We start from the raw sequence: 14,034 nt of genomic DNA on the forward strand, positions 1-14,034 counted from the left end.
TGTGACACTGAGCGGATCAAGAGTGACTACAGGGCTCTGGGAGTATGGGTGAAGGAGTTTGGAGCGCAGGTGGTATTCTCTTCGATTCTTCCTGTCAAAGGTAGGGGCCCGGGCAGAGACAGATGCATCATGGAGGTGAATGCCTGGCTGCAAAGATGGTGTCGCCAGGAGGGCTTTGGCTTCCTCGACCGCGGGATGCTATTCGAGGAAGGACTGCTTGGTAGCGATGGCGTTCACCTTTCGAGGAGGGGAAAGACCCTATTTGGACACAGACTGGCTAACCTAGTGAGGAGGGCTTTAAACTAGGTTCAACGGGGACAGGTGAGCAAAGCCCACAGGTAAGTGGGGAACATGGAGACCTGGGAGATGGGTCGGAAACAAGAGGGAGTGTGGGCTATAATGGCGGAGAGAAAGGAGGGTCAGGGCAAAACTGGGAGGCAAGATCGAACCAGTATCTTAGATGCCTATATACAAATGCGAGAAGTATGGGTAATAAGCAGGAAGAACTGGAAGTGCTAATAAATAAATACAACTATGACATTGTTGGCATCACTGAAACTTGGTGGGATAATACACATGATTGGAATGTTGGTGTGGATGGGTACAGCTTGCTCAGGAAGGATAGACAGGGGAAAAAGGGAGGAGGTGTTGCCTTATATATTAAAAATGTACACACTTGGACTGAGGTGGAGATGGACATAGGAGACGGAAGTGTTGAGAGTCTCTGGGTTAGGCTAAAAGGGGTAAAAAACAAGGGTGATGTCGTGCTAGGAGACTACTACAGGCCACCTAACCAGGTGGAAGAGGTGGATGAGGCGTTTTTTAAACAACTAACAAAATCATCCAAAGCCCAAGATTTGGTGGTGATGGGGGACTTCAACTATCCAGATATATGTTGGGAAAATAACACAGCGGGGCACAGACTATCCAATAAGTTCTTGGACTGCATTGCAGACACCTTTTAATTTCAGAAGGTTGAAAAAGCTACTGGGGGGAAGCTGTTCTAGACTTGATTTTAACAAATAGGGAGGAACTCGTTGAGAATTTGAAAGTAGAAGGCAGCTTGGGTGAAAGTGATCATGAAATCATAGAGTTTGCAATTCTAAGGAAGAGTAGAAGGGAGTACAGAAAAATAGAGACAATGGATTTCAGGAAGGCGGATTTTGGTAAGCTCAGAGAGCTGATAGGTAAGGTCCCATGGGAATCAAGACTGAGGGGAAAAACAACTGAGGAGAGTTGGCAGTTTTTCAAAGCTATTAAGAGCCCAAAAGCAAGCTATTCCGCTGGTTAGGAAAGATAGAAAATGTGGCAAAAGACCACCTTGGCTTAACCACGAGATCTTGCATGATCTAAAAAATAAAAAGGACTCATATAAAAAATGGAAACTAGGACAGATTACAAAGGATGAATATAGGCAAACAACACAGGAATGCAGGGGCAAGATTAGAAAGGCAAAGGCACAAAATGAGCTCAAACTAGCTACGGGAATAAAGGGAAACAAGAAGACTTTTTATCAATACATTAGAAGCAAGAGGAAGACCAAAGACAGGGTAGGCCCACTGCTCAGAGAAGAGGGAGAAACAGTAACAGGAAACTTGGAAATGGCAGAGATGCTTAATGACTACTTTGTTTCGGTCTTCACCAAGAAGTCTGAAGGAATGCCTAACATAGTGAATGCTAATGGGAAGGGGGTAGGTTTAGCAGATAAAATAAAAAAAGAACAAGTTAAAAATCACTTAGAAAAGTTAGATGCCTGCAAGTCACCAGGGCCTGATGAAATGCATCCTAGAATACTCAAGGAGCTAATAGAGGAGGTATCTGAGCCTCTAGCTATTATCTTTGGAAAATCATGGGAGACAGGAGAGATTCCAGAAGACTGGAAAAGGGCAAATATAGTGCCCATCTATAAAAAGGGAAATAAAAACAACCCAGGAAACTACAGACCAGTTAGTTTAACTTCTGTGCCAGGGAAGATAATGGAGCAAGTAATTAAGGAAATCATCTGCAAACACTTGGAAGGTGGTAAGGTGATAGGGAATAGCCATCATGGATTTGTAAAGAACAAATTGTGTCAAACCAATCTGATAGCTTTCTTTGATAGGATAACGAGTCTTGTGGATAAGGGAGAAGCTGTGGATGTGGTATACCTAGACTTTAGTAAGGCATTTGATACAGTCTCGCATGATATTCTTATCGATAAACTAGGCAAATACAATTTAGATGAAGCTACTATAAGGTGGGTGCATAACTGGCTGGATAACCGTACTCAGAGAGTTGTTATTAATGGTTCCCAATCCTGCTGGAAAGGCATAACAAGTGGGGTTCCGCAGGGATCTGTTTTGGGACCGGCTCTGTTCAATATCTTCATTAACGACTTAGATATTGGCATAGAAAGTACGCTTATTAAGTTTGCAGATGATACCAAACTGGGAGGGATTGCAACTGCTTTGGAGGACAGGGTCATAACACTGGTCTACAATTTTTGAGAAGTCGTCTGCTTCAGAGATAAAATGTGCTATTTATTATGTATTTTGATGTGCTGAATTCAAATATGACAATTAAAACAACTGATTGGCTACTGTTTCTAAGATATTTAAGTTTTTACATTTTAGGTCTACGTATATTGTGTAGATGATAGAGTTTTAATCATAAATTGTAAACCTAGGTCTTTTCATGTGTTATGGTTGCTTTACATGATAATATTTCACCTGTCCTGTTTATGTAACACTTTAAAAATCAGCAAAAGGGTTATATAAATAAAATTTATTATGAAACAAAAGGCAAAAAACTATTCTGTACATAGTTTAGTCCTATTCAGTGTCTACTCGGCGCTTCTTGGCTTGTCTCTTGTATTCATTAAATGGAGCATCTCTTGTCACTGTCCAGCAATAGTCTGCAAGCATTGATGGGCTCCATTTGCCCTGATAGCGTTTCTCCATTGTTGCAATGTCCTGGTGAAATCGCTCGCCGTGCTCGTCGCTCACTGCTCCGCAGTTCGGTGGAAAAAAATCTAGATAAGAGTGCAAAAAATGTATCTTTAGTGACATGTTGCAACCAAAGCTTTTGTATGCCTTGAGGAGGAGGTTTTCCACCAACAACCTGTAGTTGTCTGCCTTGTTGTTTCCGAGAAAATTTATTGCCACTAACTGGAAGGCTTTCCATGCCGTCTTTTCCTTGCCACGCAGTGCATGGTCAAATGCATCATCTCGAAGAAGTTCACGAATCTGAGGACCAACAAAGACACCTTCCATTATCTTAGCTTCACTTAACCTTGGAAATTTTCCACGGAGGTACTTGAAAGCTGCTTGTGTTTTGTCAATGGCCTTGACAAAGTTCTTCATCAGACCCAGCTTGATGTGTAAGGGTGGTAACAAAATCTTCCTTGATTCAACAAGTGGTGGATGCTGAACACTTTTCCTCCCAGGCTCCAATGACTGTCGGAGTGGCCAATCTTTCTTGATGTAGTGGGAATCTCTTGCACGACTATCCCATTCGCAGAGAAAACAGCAGTACTTTGTGTATCCAGTCTGCAGACCAAGCAAGAGAGCAACAACCTTCAAATCGCCACAAAGCTGCCACTGATGTTGGTCATAGTTTATGCACCTCAAAAGTTGTTTCATGTTGTCATAGGTTTCCTTCATATGGACTGCATGACCAACTGGAATTGATGGCAAAACATTGCCATTATGCAGTAAAACAGCTTTAAGACTCGTCTTTGATGAATCAATGAACAGTCTCCACTCATCTGGATCGTGAACGATGTTGAGGGCTGCCATCACACCATCGATGTTGTTGCAGGCTACAAGATCACCTTCCATGAAGAAGAATGGGACAAGATCCTTTTGACGGTCACGGAACATGGAAACCCTAACATCACCTGCCAGGAGATTCCACTGCTGTAGTCTGGAGCCCAACAGCTCTGCCTTACTCTTGGGTAGTTCCAAATCCCTGACAAGGTCATTCACCTTGTGTTATGAGGTGTGGTTCAGAGGAGGAGGATGGGAGAAAATGTGGGTCCTGTGACACTGATGGTTCAGGACCAGAAGTTTCATCCTCTTCCTCGTCTGACTCAAGTGAGAATGATTCTGGTGCATCAGGAACCGGCAGTCCTTCTCCGTGGGGTACTGGGCGTATAGCTGATGGAATGTTTGGATAATGCACAGTCCACTTTTTCTTCTTTGACACACCTTTCCCAACTGGAGGCACCATGCAGAAGTAACAATTGCTGGTATGATCTGTTGGCTCTCTCCAAATCATTGGCACTGCAAAAGGCATAGATTTCCTTTTCCTGTTCAACCACTGGCGAAGATTTGTTGCACAAGTGTTGCAGCATATGTGTGGGGCCCACCTCTTGTCCTCATCTCCAATTTTGCAGCCAAAATAAAGGTGATAGGCTTTCTTAACCATAGTGGTTATACTGCGCTTTTGTGATGCAAAAGTCACTTCACCACAAACATAGCAGAAGTTATCTGCACTGTTCACACAAGCACGAGGCATCTCTGCTCACTTTGGCTAAACAGAAATGTGTCCCTTTGCAAAATCAAACACTGACAAATAGGAGAGCACGACATTGTATGATTTCTAGAGCTGATATAGGGCAATTTGTTCAGCAGAGTGATGTAAGCTTCGTTATGATTGCATCATCCATGACTTCTAGGAATAACATGATGCAATTCATATCATGTATGACGCAATACCAGCTTCAGATTGCATCATTCATTGTTTTGCCTAAAAAGCAAGTACTGTCCAAACCCAGTCATAGATTTATTCATAGATCCAGTCAAAGATGTATTTTAGTCATTTCTGGTTTAAATTGAGATCCCTTCCCTTTATAACTCACTTATCCTCCGCCATTCCCAAGTCAAGGGTCGTATATACTGACCCAATAGCATATCTTGAAAACTAGAGCCAGTCAACAATTTTAAGCATCATTTTCGTTCTCAGTGACCCAAAATTAGTAAAGTTTGACTACATTTATTTCAGAAGCATTTTGGCTGTAGAGCAGTGATAATTCAAAATGATCTGGACAAATTGGAGAAACGGTCTGAGGTAAACAGGATGAAGTTTAATAAAGACAAATTCAAAGTGCTCCACTTAGGAAGGAAAAATCAGTTTCACATATACAGAATGGGAAGAGACTGTCTAGGAAGGAGTACGGCAGAAAGGGATCTAGGGGTTATAGTGGACCACAAGCTAAATATGAGTCAACAGTGTGATGCTGTTGCAAAAAAAGCAAACGTGATTCTGGGATGTATTAACAGGTGTGTTGTGAGCAAGACACGAGAAGTCATTCTTCTGCTCTACTCTGCGCTGGTTAGGCCTCAACTGGAGTATTGTGTCCAGTTCTGGGCACCGCATTTCAAGAAAGATGTGGAGAAATTGGAGAGGGTCCAGAGAAGAGCAACAAGAATGATTAAAGGTCTTGAGAACATGACCTATGAAGGAAGGCTGAAAGAATTGGGTTTGTTTAGTTTGAAAAAGAGAAGACTGAGAGGGGACATGATAGCAGTTTTCAGGTATCTAAAAGGGTGTCATAAGGAGGAGGGAGAAAACTTGTTCACCTTAGTCTCTAAGGATAGAACAAGAAGCAATGGGCTTAAACTGCAGCAAGGGAGGTTTAGGTTGGACATTAGGAAAAAGTTCCTAACTGTCAGGGTGGTTAAACACTGGAATAAATTGCCTAGGGAGGTTGTGGAATCTCCATCTCTGGAGATATTTAAGAGTAGGTTAGATAAATGTCTATCAGGGATGGTCTAGACAGTATTTGGTCCTGCCATGAGGGCAGGGGACTGGACTCGATGACTCTCGAGGTCCCTTCCAGTCCTAGAATCTATGAATCTATGCCTAGTTACTCCAGTTCATTTAATCCTGTATTGAAAGATATGCAAATAGAAGAAGCAAAAAATTAGAAGGGTCATCAGCGCCCACTGTTTTATGGTTACAGAATAGTAACTGGATTTTACATACTGTGAGAGCTGCCATTTCTAAACACAACTGGGCTAATTAAGAAAAGAGTAAATGCCATAATGGAGAACATCTTTACTGTGAATGACTTCTCCACAAACGTATCGTGAAAGTGTCACACACTTTTTCCCCCCTCTTAAATAGTGGCCAAGCTACTTTGCAATGAATACTTTGCATAATCTACAGCAATAACAGTTTGCAATGGGATTCTATGAAATGCCACAAGAAAGGCCAATGACTAATGAGAACACTTCTAAGAAACAGAATACTAGTGATTCAGTAGGTGTTACTCATCCCCCAGTTTTGAGCTAATGGATCAGTAATATATGCTATGTTGCTGACAATACTGTAGTTGAGATGAAACTTTCATCTCAATTCCTGTGCATCTGTGGTCAATAAAAAGGCATGAGTAGGCTGCTCAGCCTTGTGTTCGTACCAGATCCAACCTTGGTAACTAAAATCTGAATATCTAATTTCCCCCTGCAGTTTCAAGTGGAATATAGCTTTGCCATAAAATGGTTGTGTGATGTTAGTGTGCACTGTTAATTACGAGTCATATTCCATCCCTGTGCAAATCAGCAGTGGATGACGTGATGCCTGTATGTAGTTTGTAAAGTGTTTTGGGATCATTTTGAATGAAAGATGCTGTATAAATGAAGATGATGACTGTGCTGCACTGGTTGATTTATTATGACAGTCATTTCCAAGTGGCGCTGTCACACATAGCTTAAAGTGTTTTTTTTGTCTTTGTGTGTAAGTGTTAAGTCTTGGAAAGACATGTGGTATAGTGTTAGCTACGTATGTAGAGGTGGTTGTCCTTGGAGAGGGAGTTGGATGAGCAGTAAGAGAGTCTACTGTCAGCCTTAGTTTCTGATTAGAGTCAATTTTTTAGGCAGAATTGCTCTCTGGGAACTGAGCAGTGGGCTGTGATTCCTGGAAGAAGGAATTGCCCTGCATGCTGTTTGACCACCTCTGTTGCTGGATTAGAATATATGTATGTAACCCTTCTGCCCATCTAAGTTGGCAGCAACAAGGGCCGGGTTCTGTATCTAGGGGTTCCGTTTCAATAACGCAATGCAAAACCGGCTCGAGCCCCCACCCAGTGACCTGGGACAATTACATACCACCCCCTGGGTGCCTCTAAGAGGCAATACTTCCCCTCTCGCAAGCACGGAGTCTGAGTTTAGCAGAAAATGTTTAATAACATGAGGTAAACGACATCAGCATTAAATTGGAAAAACACCACAAACAGGATTCATAACACAAACCATGAGCAAAAAACCCACCCCAGCAAATTGGGCTGTGTCCTTTCCCTTTGGTTCTTGAATCCAGCAACCCAGAGTCCCCAAAGTCCAACACCCCCAAAGTCTCTTGGGTCCAACAACCACCCAAAGTCCAACAAACCCAAAAGTCTCTGTCCCTGGTCAGTGCAGCCCCAGAGTAAAAGTGGGGGGGCACGCAGGGTGTTAAGGGGCACCTTACGTGATCCGAGGCTGGCCGGCCGTCTCTCCACGGGGTTCCGCCGCAGCCTTCACCACGAGCCAGTCCACTTCCTGCCGTCCCACGAACTGCTCCGCTCCGCTCACCGACCTGTGAGCCGCTCCAGCCGTCCCCGCAAACAGCTCCGCTCGCCGTTCCTTGGGCCGCTCCAACCGGCCCCGCAAGGCTCCGTGCCACTCGCTGCTCCTCCAGTCGTCCCCACAAATTGCTCCGCCAGCTGCTGAGCAATATAGCTTCAGGCTCCCCCACTAGTTAACACAGCACTCAGTGATCTCAGCTCTTAATAACTTTAGCTCTTTCGTGATTTCAGCTCTTAGCAATTTCAACTCATAGTAGGGGAGCCCCAGTGCTGGTGTACCATTAGCCCAAAGTGAATTCAGCTCAGTAGCCTGTAACTAGACTCCTAATGGAATCAAAGTTGGCTCTGACATTCAACAGTGGAGAGAGGAGGTAGTGCAATTGGTGTTTCAAACCCTCAGAGGGGGCCCATACCATCAGGTACAAATACCTGTCCCCATCCTCTCTCAATTCACTGGGTTTTGGTAACCCATGCCCCTTGTCAAGCAAGTGCTACTTAGGTAATGGTGAAGGACTCACTCAGTCCTTCTGTCATACAACAGTTCCACTGGCCTTGATTCACAGAATCAGGGTAACAAAACTTTATTCTTCCTGCCCCAATAACAGAGAAACTGGGGATCCCACACCAGCCAAAGTAACCACTTTCAGTTGCTGTTGTTTCATGCCAGGTGAGTGGGTGTGCCTATGCAAACAAGATCAGCCCCTGGAGTTCTTTTCCACACTCACCATAATTCACCACCAGATGTCAGGGTAGAGCTCATCCTGACTCTGCTTACATCTATAAATGAAACAAATTATACTGAGTCTGGGTATATTCTAAGTATCTTTGACTTCTCTTCCACTGGAAAGCAACCTGCAAGGCCCTGGACATGTGCTACCACTCAGCAGAGGGGCAATGCTTGTGTCAGAACACAAAAATAGTATTGGACGAAGGGGCAACAATATGTACTAAGACATAAGCAATAAGTGCCACTAACAATCAGGGTCTTTGTGCTCAAGATAGGGCTGTTGAATATAACTGGCTTTTCTTTTTTGTACCAAAGCAAACATAGATATGGCAGCCTTCAATGTAGTTTTGGATGAAGCCCATTCAAATGGCTTGGTGTCTGTGACTGACTTTCAGTGATAGTATGGGTGTGCACTCCACCAGCAAAGTTGTGTGTGTTTGGGAAGAAGTTAAAGCACAGTCGCAAAGAGAGAATCAGTCTGGTGAAGTAGAACAGAGGGCTGTCTGAGCTGTGAAAGTGATATGCTAATTAGCTTTTCTATATCACAGCCCTTCTCAAGAGTGTTTGTATATGTCTAAACTAAGCTAGAACAAACTACCAAGGGAAAATATGAACACTGTTTCATGCACAGAGGTTAATAGGGAATCGTCCTGTGTGATTTCAGCTGGATAGTGGTTCTCCTGCGCTGAGATTCCCTGGGTGAATTGGACTCAAACACACCCATTATAAAGAGTAGGTGCAATCTAATAATTTACAATGCGAGCATAATGCAGCCCATAGGAAAATGTGACCTCATGGTAACTAGCCAGAGAAATAAAACATTACCACAAACTTCAGTTGGTACTGGATGGTCAGTACCATGAATCCCTCTTGGGGAGTAAAGCCAGACAAGCCATGGATCTGATCAGAATGCAGTGTTGGAATTTTATAGCTGCAGTGCAAGAAGCAAAAGGGGCCAGTGGAGACAATTTCAGAAACCTGTGAGGATGTTTTCAAAGGCCATAGACCGAAAACCACTGAACTGGGCATTGAAAAGAAGCCACTATTCACTGCTCACAATTAAGGACACCTTGCCAGAACTTTCCAAAGCCAGAATCTTTACAGTCTGTGATGTAAGGAACAGTTTTGGCACATAAGCCTGGATAAAGAGTCCAGCATGCTGACAACCTTTGCAACACAAGTTGGTCACTACAGATGGCTGTGCATGCCGATGAGCATAAGCCCAGCATTGGAGGTGTTCCAGAGAAGGTTCTCTCAAATGCAAGAAGGGCTGCCTTGGATGAATATAATTGAAGCTGATATCCTCATTGTAGGTGAAGGGAGCAATGAATACATAATCTGAACAATACATGACAGAAAACTACAAGCTTTTCTACAGAAATGCAGGGACAAGAACACAAAACAGAGTCCAGAAGAAAAGGTGACTTAAACAGTGTGAGGTGACATATACTAGACACCTACTCTCAGCAGAAGCGGATCCCAACAAGATCAAGGCAGTGAGATGTGAAAGTGGTACAGCACTTCATAGGAATGGTAAATTTTCTGTCCAAGTTCTGTCCACACCTGGTTGCAGTAGTGAAACCCATAGATCAGCTCAGAAGGCAGGATGTGAAGTGGGACTGGGAAGGTCCACAACAGCAAACATTTGACATGCTGAAACAAGTGATAATGGATGCCCGGTCCTGAAGTACCACCAGCCAGGAGAGCCATTAACATGCCTGCGTGATGTATCAGAGAGAGGAGTGGGTGTAGCTCTTTTGCAGGATCAGCTGGTTGTTTATCCCAGCAGAGCCCTGTTAGATTGAGTAGGGTTACGCCCAAATTAAAAAAAAGAGCTTCTGGCTTGTGGTATTGGGAATGAAACAATTCCATCATAGAATCATAGAATATCAGGGTTGGAAGGGACCTCAGGAGGTCATCTAGTCCAACCCCGTGCTCAAAGCAGGACCAATTCCCAAATCAGCACACCTATGGCCATACAGTAATAACTCAATCAGACCACAAACCCCTAGAGACAGTCATGGCAAAGCTCCTTCTTAGTGCTCCAAGGAGATTGCAGCACCTGTTGATGCACCTACAGCGCAACCAGGCAGAGGTCAGATAGTCATGTATTGTCCAGGACGATTACTGTTGTTTGCTGACACTCGAAGCAGGAGATATATGTATAAACCAAGCGTTAGTGAGTTGCGGGAAGGGGATCAGGACATAGTACAGCATGTTCATGGATTCCATCTCTCAGTTTCATCAGCAAAGCTGTTGGAAACCAAAGAGGTTATGGAAAAGGACATCCAAGTACAGGAAGTTAAGAGAACAACAGTAGCAGGGTGTCCAGAAGACAAAAGTCAAGCAAAAATACATCTTACACCTGGACATTGACAGTATCTTAGATGGGCTCAAGAGTATGTTTATTGGCCAAGAATGCATACACAACTCTGTTCCTTGATGGAGAGGTGTTACATCTTCCAGTCATGTGGTAACTGCCAGCACAAAGACTCTGTTACCACATGAGCTGCCTGTCCATCCATGGGAGAAAGTGGGGGTGGACTTATTTTTACCTTCAGAGAAAATCAGTACTTTATTTCAGTGGACTACTATTCAAACTTTTGGGAGGTTGATGCCTGCCTAATAGAAGAAGCAAGTCAGTGATTGGCAAACCGAAGACCTAGTTTGTGAGAGATGGCATTCTAGACATGATATTCACTGACAACGGACCCCAATTTGCCGTGGAAGAATTCAAGGATTTTGCATACAAATGGGAGTTTGACCACCACACCTCTTCCCTAGTATACACATAGAGTAATGATAAGGTGGAATCAGCTGTGAAAAGGACTAAGAGACTGTTACACAAGGCAGGTTCTTCTGGTTCAGACCCCATCCCAGGGGTGCCATAACTGTCCAGTGTGGGCACTGATGGGACAAAGGACCAAAACCCTGTTATCAATGTGGGGAGACCTACTGCAGACAAAACAATAGCCAAAAAGCAGACACTCAAGTACAACAGGTTAGTCAAGGGCCTATTGACCCTGGAGATAGGCATTCCTCTGGGGATCCAGCCATTAGATAGAGACCAGAAGGAGTGCACTAAAGAAGTCATGAGGAGAGCATGCTCAGCAGCTAATTCTTATATAATTAAATACTGCTGTTGTTTTTTAATCAGACACTATTAAGGTCTTAACTACCCGCAAAGATTTTATAGTCTAAAAATTAAGCTGTTATTGCTGGAGCTTTTTGAAAAGCATTCAGAGATATGAAGAAATGAGTTAGATTAACTTAATTACAACGCTAATGAATGTTCACTTCTGGGCTAATCACTTGCATGCCACCACACAATTAAAAGCTGAAAGAGCCAAGATGGAACTGTGCTCTGTCCTTTTCACTAAAGACAATGCCCGTTGGTCAAGGACCAACCGTGGTTCCTGTTAGGGGGTCTCTAGCACTGACAAAAAGCACTCCTAAATAATAGATAATGATAGTAGATATGAGATTCCTAGCCTTTCTCACATGGTTTCCAGGCTTCTGTGTAGAAGGCTGCTCTCTAGGGTAGCTGAATTTGTATGCATAACTCTTAATATCTGTGTGGATATGGAAATGTTAAATAGTTGGGATTCTGTTCTCCCAAGGCTATCCAGGGAGCATCTCCAAGAAGCACGGCTGCACTCTGTATGTACAGATGGGCATTTTGCCAATGTCTGGTATGGGGAATGGAAGGAGAAGTTGATTTACTGTATTGATTCAAACGTTACATTTCATACACACACTTATTCTCTCCCCTTCGCTGCAGAAAAAAATTGCACCCATTTTCCAATCTTGTATTTCAAAATCATTTGAAACCTCCATAGCTTTTGAAGAGGATACAATTTTCTGTGGAACTAATCACTAATACACTTACACTGTGAAGGTAAAAATAAGGATTGGCTGAACACATTCTCAGAAATATGAGGTGAGACAGCAGTACCAAGACTAAGGGCTGGTCCACACTAACCCCCCAGTTCGAACTAAGATACGCAACTTCAGCTACGTTCACGTAGCTGAAGCCGAAGTATCTTAGTTCGAACTACAAGGTACTTACCGCGGGTCCACACGCGGCAGGCAGGCTCCCCCGTCGACTCCGTATACTCCTCTCGCGGAGCAGGAGTACCGGTGTCGACGGCGAGCACTTGCGGGATCGATTTATCGCGTCTAGACAAGACGCGATAAATCGATCCCAGAAGATCGATTGCTTACCGCCGAACCCGGAGGTAAGTATAGACGTACCCTAAAGAACAAATTCTCCCTTTCCCCCACCCTTTTAATCAGTCTTTGTGAAATTCTTTTAGCAAGGAGCAGCCAGGTAAAATAATAGCTGTTTTGTGGTCTTCCCGTAAATGAAACCCATACACAATTAATGCTAACAGTCCACAAGAAGCCAATTCATCTGGCTGTGACTGTGCGGCGTGGAGTTAAAGGACACCTTGTTCCTGCAGGTCTCATTCTTCTTCTTGAATAACAACAACAACAACATCAAATCCCTGTGCTCTGTTAAGTTATCAGTGGAGCTGTAGACCTGGATATGGAAATAAAGGGAGCTGAGCCTAACTTAATGCATTATCATCTCTGTGGTGGTAATTCTCAAAAAGAGTTATAAATAATTCAGTGACTGCAATCAATATTTTAAATAAATAGTCAAACGTCCCTAGAGATCTCATGGTCAGGGTAAATGTCAAAAGATTTATAGCAGTTTAAAAAGTATTGAACAGGAAACACGTAGGTATAAATGCCTCAAGCGCTATATGGAATGAACAACTACAGGTTAATGAGTGTCCCCTTCAACTTTCAAAAGGATTGTGTGAATAGTACCAGATTGGTGACAAATACGGCACATTTGGTTGTGTTCTGATACCAGGGGTTGAGCAGGTTGTCAGGATGAAGTGTTACAGGGCAGCAGTGGATGAACTGGCATTATGAGTAAACCCTAGGACAGGTCTAATTCCCCACAAAATGTGGGGGTGATCTGCTTTAAAAAAAAAAAAGAGCTCAAAGTCTAAAACTCAGTCTAAGATCCATGTTTTGCCTGCAAGGCAGACATCTGTTTGAACTGAGATGTTGGTAGCGGCTTCTTCTTAAACATTTGTCAAAAATGGAACCACTGATTCTGTGTTTCAAAGACATGAAGCTGTATTTAATTAGCACTACCCCATGCCATTAGTAGCAATTAGGTAATGGCAAAACCTGATGAAGATTAAGCTGAGCACTCCATTAAATCTGAGATACTGAAGGTCAGATTAAGTTTAGTAACTTTTCCTAAAGGGCTGGATGTTTGAATGAACTGCAGGCTAGGTAAGAAATTAAATTTAGATCCAATTTGTTGGCATCTAGTGTCCTTTTTATTGCATAGATGATGGGCTCTATTGAGGGCATCTCTCTCGGAATAGCCCAGATAATGAATAAGGACTCTTCACAAGTATAGAAAGAGATAGGCAAGTTGCCCAGTAAACGAAAACATTCAGACACACACACACACACACACACACTCTCTTTAAATAAAGCGTTTGTTAACAAGAAAAAAGGGTGTATGAGAAACGTTTCAACTTCATCTGTTGTAACTACACAGAATGTCCAAATATCCAATTCTCTGTGAGCCTCTCTTCAGTTCTGTGTCTGTGTCTTTCGCTGAAGTTCCTGCTGAAAAACCCTTGCTTGCATCGATAGTGGCAATGGGTCATATCCTCAATTAATGTAGATCAATTTAGCCCTGCCAGTTTACACCAGCTAAGAATCTCTCCCA

The sequence above is a fragment of the Emys orbicularis genome, chromosome 16 (genome assembly GCF_028017835.1).
Source record: "Emys orbicularis isolate rEmyOrb1 chromosome 16, rEmyOrb1.hap1, whole genome shotgun sequence".
Classification (NCBI taxonomy): domain Eukaryota; kingdom Metazoa; phylum Chordata; order Testudines; family Emydidae; genus Emys; species Emys orbicularis.